Genomic DNA, 5,954 nt, shown 5'->3' on the forward strand with positions numbered 1-5,954 from the left:
GACTTCCACTCACTCAGGGAAATGATGGGCAGGATTTCCTAGGAGGCCAGTCTGACGGGGAAAGGAGTCCAGGGCAGCTGGTTGTACTTTAAAGAAACCTGAAGGTACAGGAATGAACCATCCTGATGTACAGGAAGACTAGCAAGTATGGCAGAAAACCAGCTTGACTTAGCAGGGAACTCTTCAGTTAGGAAAAACACAAAAAGGAAGCTTACAAGAAGTGAAAACCTGAACAAACAACTAAGAAGAAGTATAAGAGCATTCTTATCGGGCATGCAGGGATGAAATCAGGAAGGTCAAAGTGCACTTGAAGTTGCAACTAGCAAGCAACGTGAAGGATAACAAGATAGGTTTCTACGAGTATGTTAGCAACAAGAGGAAGATCAGGGAAAGTGTGGGTCCCCTACTGAATGGTGGAAGCAATTTAGTGATAGATGATGTGGAAAAGGCTGAAGTCCTTTATGCCTTTTTTTCCTTAGTCTTCACTGGCAAGTTCAGCCACCAGACTACAGAATCTGGCAGCACAATTTGGGGAGGGAGGGAAGAGCCAACTGGCAAAAGAACAGGTTAGGAACTATTTAGAAAAGTTGGATGTGTACAAGTTCATGGAGTCAGAAGCAATGCAACTGAGGGTGATGCGGAAGTAGCTGTATGTGATTGCAGAGCCACTGGCCATTATTTCTGAAAAATCATGGTGTTCAGGAGATGTCCCGGATGATTGGAAAAGGACAAGAATAGTGCCAATCTTTAAGAATGGGAAGTAGGATACGAGGAACTATAGCCTAGTCAGCCTTACCTCAGTCCCTGGAAAAATCATGGAGCAGGTCTTTAAGGAATCCATTCCTAAGCACTTGGAAGAAAAGAAAAAGATTAGGAACAGTCAGCATGGATTCTCCAAGGGCATGTCATGCTTGCCCAACCTAATTGCCTTCTATGCTGAGATAACTGGATACAGAGAAAGCAATGGACATGATATACCATGACTTTTTGATATGATCTCCCACAGCATTCTTGCAAGCAATCTGAGGAAGTATGGGTTGGATAAATGGACTGTAAGGTAGATTGAATGCTGGCTGGATTGCTGGGCTCAATGGGTAGTAATCAATGGTTTAATGTCTAGTTGGCAGTTGGTATCAAGTAAAGTGCCCCAGGGGTCAGTCCTTGAGCTGGTTTTGTTCAATATCTTTATTACTGATCTGGAAGATAAGATGAAGTGCACACTCAGCAAGCTTGCAGATAACACCAAACTAGCAGGTGTAGTAGATATGCCGGAGGGTAAGCCGAGGATTCAAAGTGACCTAGACAAATTGGAAGATTGGGCCAAAATAAATCTCATGAGGTTCAACAAGGACAAGTGCAAAGTCCTGCACATAGAATGAAACAATCCCATGCACTGGTACAGCCTGTAGACTGATTAGCTAAGCAGCAGCTCTGCAGAAAAGGACCTGAGGGCTATGGTGGACAATAAGATGGATATAAGTCAGTAAGGTGCCCTTGTTGCTATGAAGGCTAAAAGCAAACTGGGCTGCATTAGTAGGGCATTGCCAGTAGATTGAGGGAAATTATTATTCCCCTCTATTTGACACTAGTGAAGCCACATCTGGAATGCATCCAATTTTGTAACCCCCCCATTACAGAAATGATGTGCACAAATTGGAGAGAGTTCAGCAGAGGGCAACAAAAATGCTTAGGCAGCTGAGGCACATGACTTCTGAGGAAAAGCTGAGGGAACTGGGCTTCTGTAGACAAGAAGACTGAGGGGGGGATTTGATAGCAACCTTTAACTACCTGAGGGTGTTTAGAAAGAGAATGGAGCTGGACTGTTCTCAGGGGTGGTCTCAAGTTGCAGCAAGGGAAATTTAGGTTAGATATTAGGAAAAACTCTCTCACCAGGAGGATAGTAAAGCAGTGGAACAGGTTACCCAGAGAGGTTGTGGCATCTCCATCTTCGGAGGTTTTTAAGACCTGGGTGGACACAACCCTGGCTGGAATGATACAGGTGGGGATTGTCCTGCTTTAAGCAGAAGGCTGGACTACATGTCCTCCAGGGGTCCCTTCCACCCTGAATTTTCTCTACCTCCTTCTGTGGCAATGAAGTCCACAAGTTAACTGTGCTCTAGAATGTTAGCTTTCATTTTTAAACAATCATACTTCTAACCTACGGTTCTGAGAAAAGACTCCTGAAAGTGAACCACTGGAACCATAAAGAGGTGTTTCAACAAGTCTGCAGAAAGTCAGAAATGATACTTCTCAGAGTCAAGAAGTGTCTTAATGGACTTAACAACTCTGTCCAAGGAAAACAGTTTAAATATCAATGTTATTAACTATTTCAATACTGGTTGCTTAGTAACAGTTAATATTCTTATTCCAACACCTAGAACTGTGCCCAGTGACAGAAGTCCAAATTTCTACAATATTGCTGCCTTCAGCTTCTTTCTTGGCAATTCTACCCACAGGGCATTTAAGCACTGACAATGTACTGTGCCGTGGAAATGTAAAGACTGAGTACAAAACACTGATTAAACATAAATATAACTAACACAAGCCACACTGCCATAGGTGTCAGGAGAAAATATTATTTGGGGGGCTCAGTAAAACTTAAAAGATGCTTCTGCTGTGCTGCTTTTGGGTGTGGGGGGGCACGGAATGGGGGGGCAGCACAGGACGGGGTGCAAGGGAGTGGTGCAGGGCAGTGCAGGCATGACCATCTGACTCCCATCCCTCCCACCCACACGGATGTTGCAGGGCTGGCACGCACTGGTGCTGTATATGGTGGTAGAGGAGTGTGCAGTGGAAGTGCTGGGTGCAGTGCTGCAGCAGCAGGGCATGGCAGTAAAGCTGGAGCAGTGGAGCTGCACAGAGCTGAGCATGTATGGGTTAGGCCCTGTGGGATGGTGGCACCATTAACCACCGTTAACCATTAACCAGCCGCCCCAAAATTAGTTGGGGGGGGCTAAGCCCCATTAGTCCTGGCCTTCTGCCACCTATGCATATTACAAAAAGTGTTTATACATGTGATCCAGGAGAGGGAGGGGGAGGGGGGTAAGGGGCTGCTTTAATTAGAGTGGCTCTGAGAGTCACTCTAATTAAAGTGCCTGGAGTGTCACGTATAGTAGTGTCCCTGCACTGAAAAATGGCAGTGGGGGGCACTTTAACTAAAGCTCATCAAGTAAGCTTTAGTTAAAGTGCCCCCACCACCATTTTTCAGTGCAGGGACACTGATACATGTGATGCTGGAGACTGCAGGAGCACAGTAATAATAGCACACTAGAGCAGCCTAACTACACATGTATAGGTACCCAATGTGACTAGGTTATTTCACTATTAACCTGTGGAGAAGCATCTCACCCTGAAACCATCAGGAGAGGAGAAGACATGGTCATGGCCATGGCCATGTTCCCTCTTCACTGGCCTACATGCTGGGTAGACCAAAGGAGCAGGCTGCTTTATTTTTAACCATATCAGCAGAAATCTCACTATTAGCTTCTGCTGGCATGCTGAGGCCTCGTAGCATCCCTTGGCCAAGGATATACCTGCTGTCACACAGTCTAGTCCCAACACGGAGAGCACCCTCCTACTGACAGAAGTATGTGATGTTTACTAGGGGCAAGCTGAACTGAAGTAATACATCTGAACTGTGGGGTAGTTCAGATTGGATCCAGATCTGAACTTTTTGTCTTGAGCCCATTGACCAAAAATCCCTTCTTACATGTAGTAACCTCACTTTTAAAATGGAGAACTAGTGTATGCATTCCTTATATAATATAATTCCTTATGACTGGGGTATGCCAATGTTCCTGCTGAGCTAAAAACCTTAGATTCTTGGCTAGAGGATCCTGATCCCCTGCTCAGGGTCAGACCAGATTTGGGGTCAGGAAGAAATCGAGCAAATCCCGGGACGTCATTCTCCCCTTGTACTCAGCCTTGGTGAGGCCGCAGCTGGAGTACTGCATCCAGTTTTGGGCTCCACAATTCAAAAAGGATGTGGAGAAGCTGGAGAGAGTCCAGAGGAGAGCCATGCGCATGAACAGAGGTCAGGAAAACAGATCTTATGATGACAGGCTGAGAGCCATGGGACTCTTTAGCCTGGAAAAGCGCAGGCTCAGGGGTGATCTGATGGCCATCTATAAATTTATCAGGGGTGACCACCAGGATCTGGGGGAACGTTTGTTCACCAGAGCACCCCAAGGGATGACGAGGTCGAACGGTCACAAACTCCTGCAAGACCGTTTCAGGCTGGACATAAGGAAGAATTTCTTTACTGTCCGAGCCCCCAAGGTCTGGAACAGTCTGCCAGCGGAGGTGGTTCAAGCACCTACATTGAACACCTTCAAGAATAAATTGGATGCTTATCTTGCTGGGATCCTATGACCCCAGCTGACTTCCTGCCCTTTGGGCAGGGGGCTGGACTCAATGATCTCCCGAGGTCCCTTCCAGCCCTAATGTCTATGAAATCTATGAAATCTATGAAATTGTATCCCTTGGTTAGATAGTACAGATTTTGGGGGGTGGGGTTGGGGGGAGTGCGTGGGTGAGGTTGCTTTCCTCTCTAATAGAGGGCATGGCCCTCTTCCCCTTGAGCATATTTCAGTAATGCTTATAGAAGTATGACATTGGCTATAGTCTCCCTGCTTTACTCATGTCAGGTTATGGTATTAAGTCTTGTAGTTGTGTCAGGGCTGACTGTAGTTTTGCTAATAGGGCAGACAATGGATTTGTATAGGATGGTTTGGATAGGGATGACCCTGCCTCGGGCAATGGGTTGGACTAGATGATCACCGGAGGTTCCTTCTAGCCCAAATTCTCTCTGATTTCTACATAAGCATCAAAACTAGCTGAGTTATATTAATCTAGTAAAACTGAAAGTAAGTGGTTGAATCCTCATAATACAGAAGAAGGAATTAAAAGTAAAAAGTGTAACCATGCTGTTTTATGTGTGCGGTATTTCTCTGCTAATATTGAATTCTATAATTCTATTTACGGCAAAGCTCATTAAAAGGATGCAAACAAGATACAAAGCCAATAATGATTTTCTGCAGGGCAAAGATATTATTATAATGGAAATTCTCTTTTTGCTCAGTTTTCATTTAGAAATGTTCCTGAGTTTCAAATTACTTCTCATCATTTCTAACTTGCAGGAGTCAAATGGGCTAAAACAATATGTACTATTATGACTAAAAAATACTGGACTACACTGAAGACTAAACATAGTAATCAGAGTGCCTAAAATTTACCAGAAATGTACCCTCATGTACTGTATACAAATGAGGAAGAGGACATTCAACCTCCTGGTCTTTGTGAAAAAGATTCTCTATTCTTATTACAATGAAAAAATGTTCCAGGCTCTAATCTTTGCAAAGAACTGAAAATGAAAAACAATGTAAATACATGTAAGCTGATTGTTAAGACAGAAAAGTTTACACAGCTGAATTAAAATTATTCAAAAGGTAGTAGGAAGGAGAGAGCAAAACACCCCCCCACATAAAAACAGACAAGCACCTTTTATATAAAGTGAATTAATAAATTTGGTAGTTTATACCAAAGTATTATCTCACGAATCCTCTACAAATGCTTACTCCTTTGTACAATGATGTAACAATGATGGACATAAACTGATTACATTTTGGCAAAAAAACAGATAAAAATGGCACAATACGTGGACTATTTCTGCTTAAAACTTTCAGGCCCTCTGAGTAAAGCCATGTCAGCCAATTGAGCACTGTATAAGGAGTAAGAGATGACAAATATTAAGGGACAGATCCTATTTTCCCTTTCTGCACATAAGTGACAGTTGCATAACCACTTACATAACCATGCTCAGTTTGGGATTCAGTGTAGCCATACTTGCCTTCTGCACTCCTCTGGACTCTCTCCAGCTTCTCCACATCCTTTTTGAATTGTGGAGCCCAAAACTGGATGCAGTACTCCAGCTGCGGCCTCACCAAGGCTGAGTA

This window comes from Crocodylus siamensis, chromosome 3 (genome assembly GCF_052110815.1).
Source record: "Crocodylus siamensis isolate JL-2025a chromosome 3, ASM5211081v1, whole genome shotgun sequence".
NCBI classification, from domain to species: domain Eukaryota; kingdom Metazoa; phylum Chordata; order Crocodylia; family Crocodylidae; genus Crocodylus; species Crocodylus siamensis.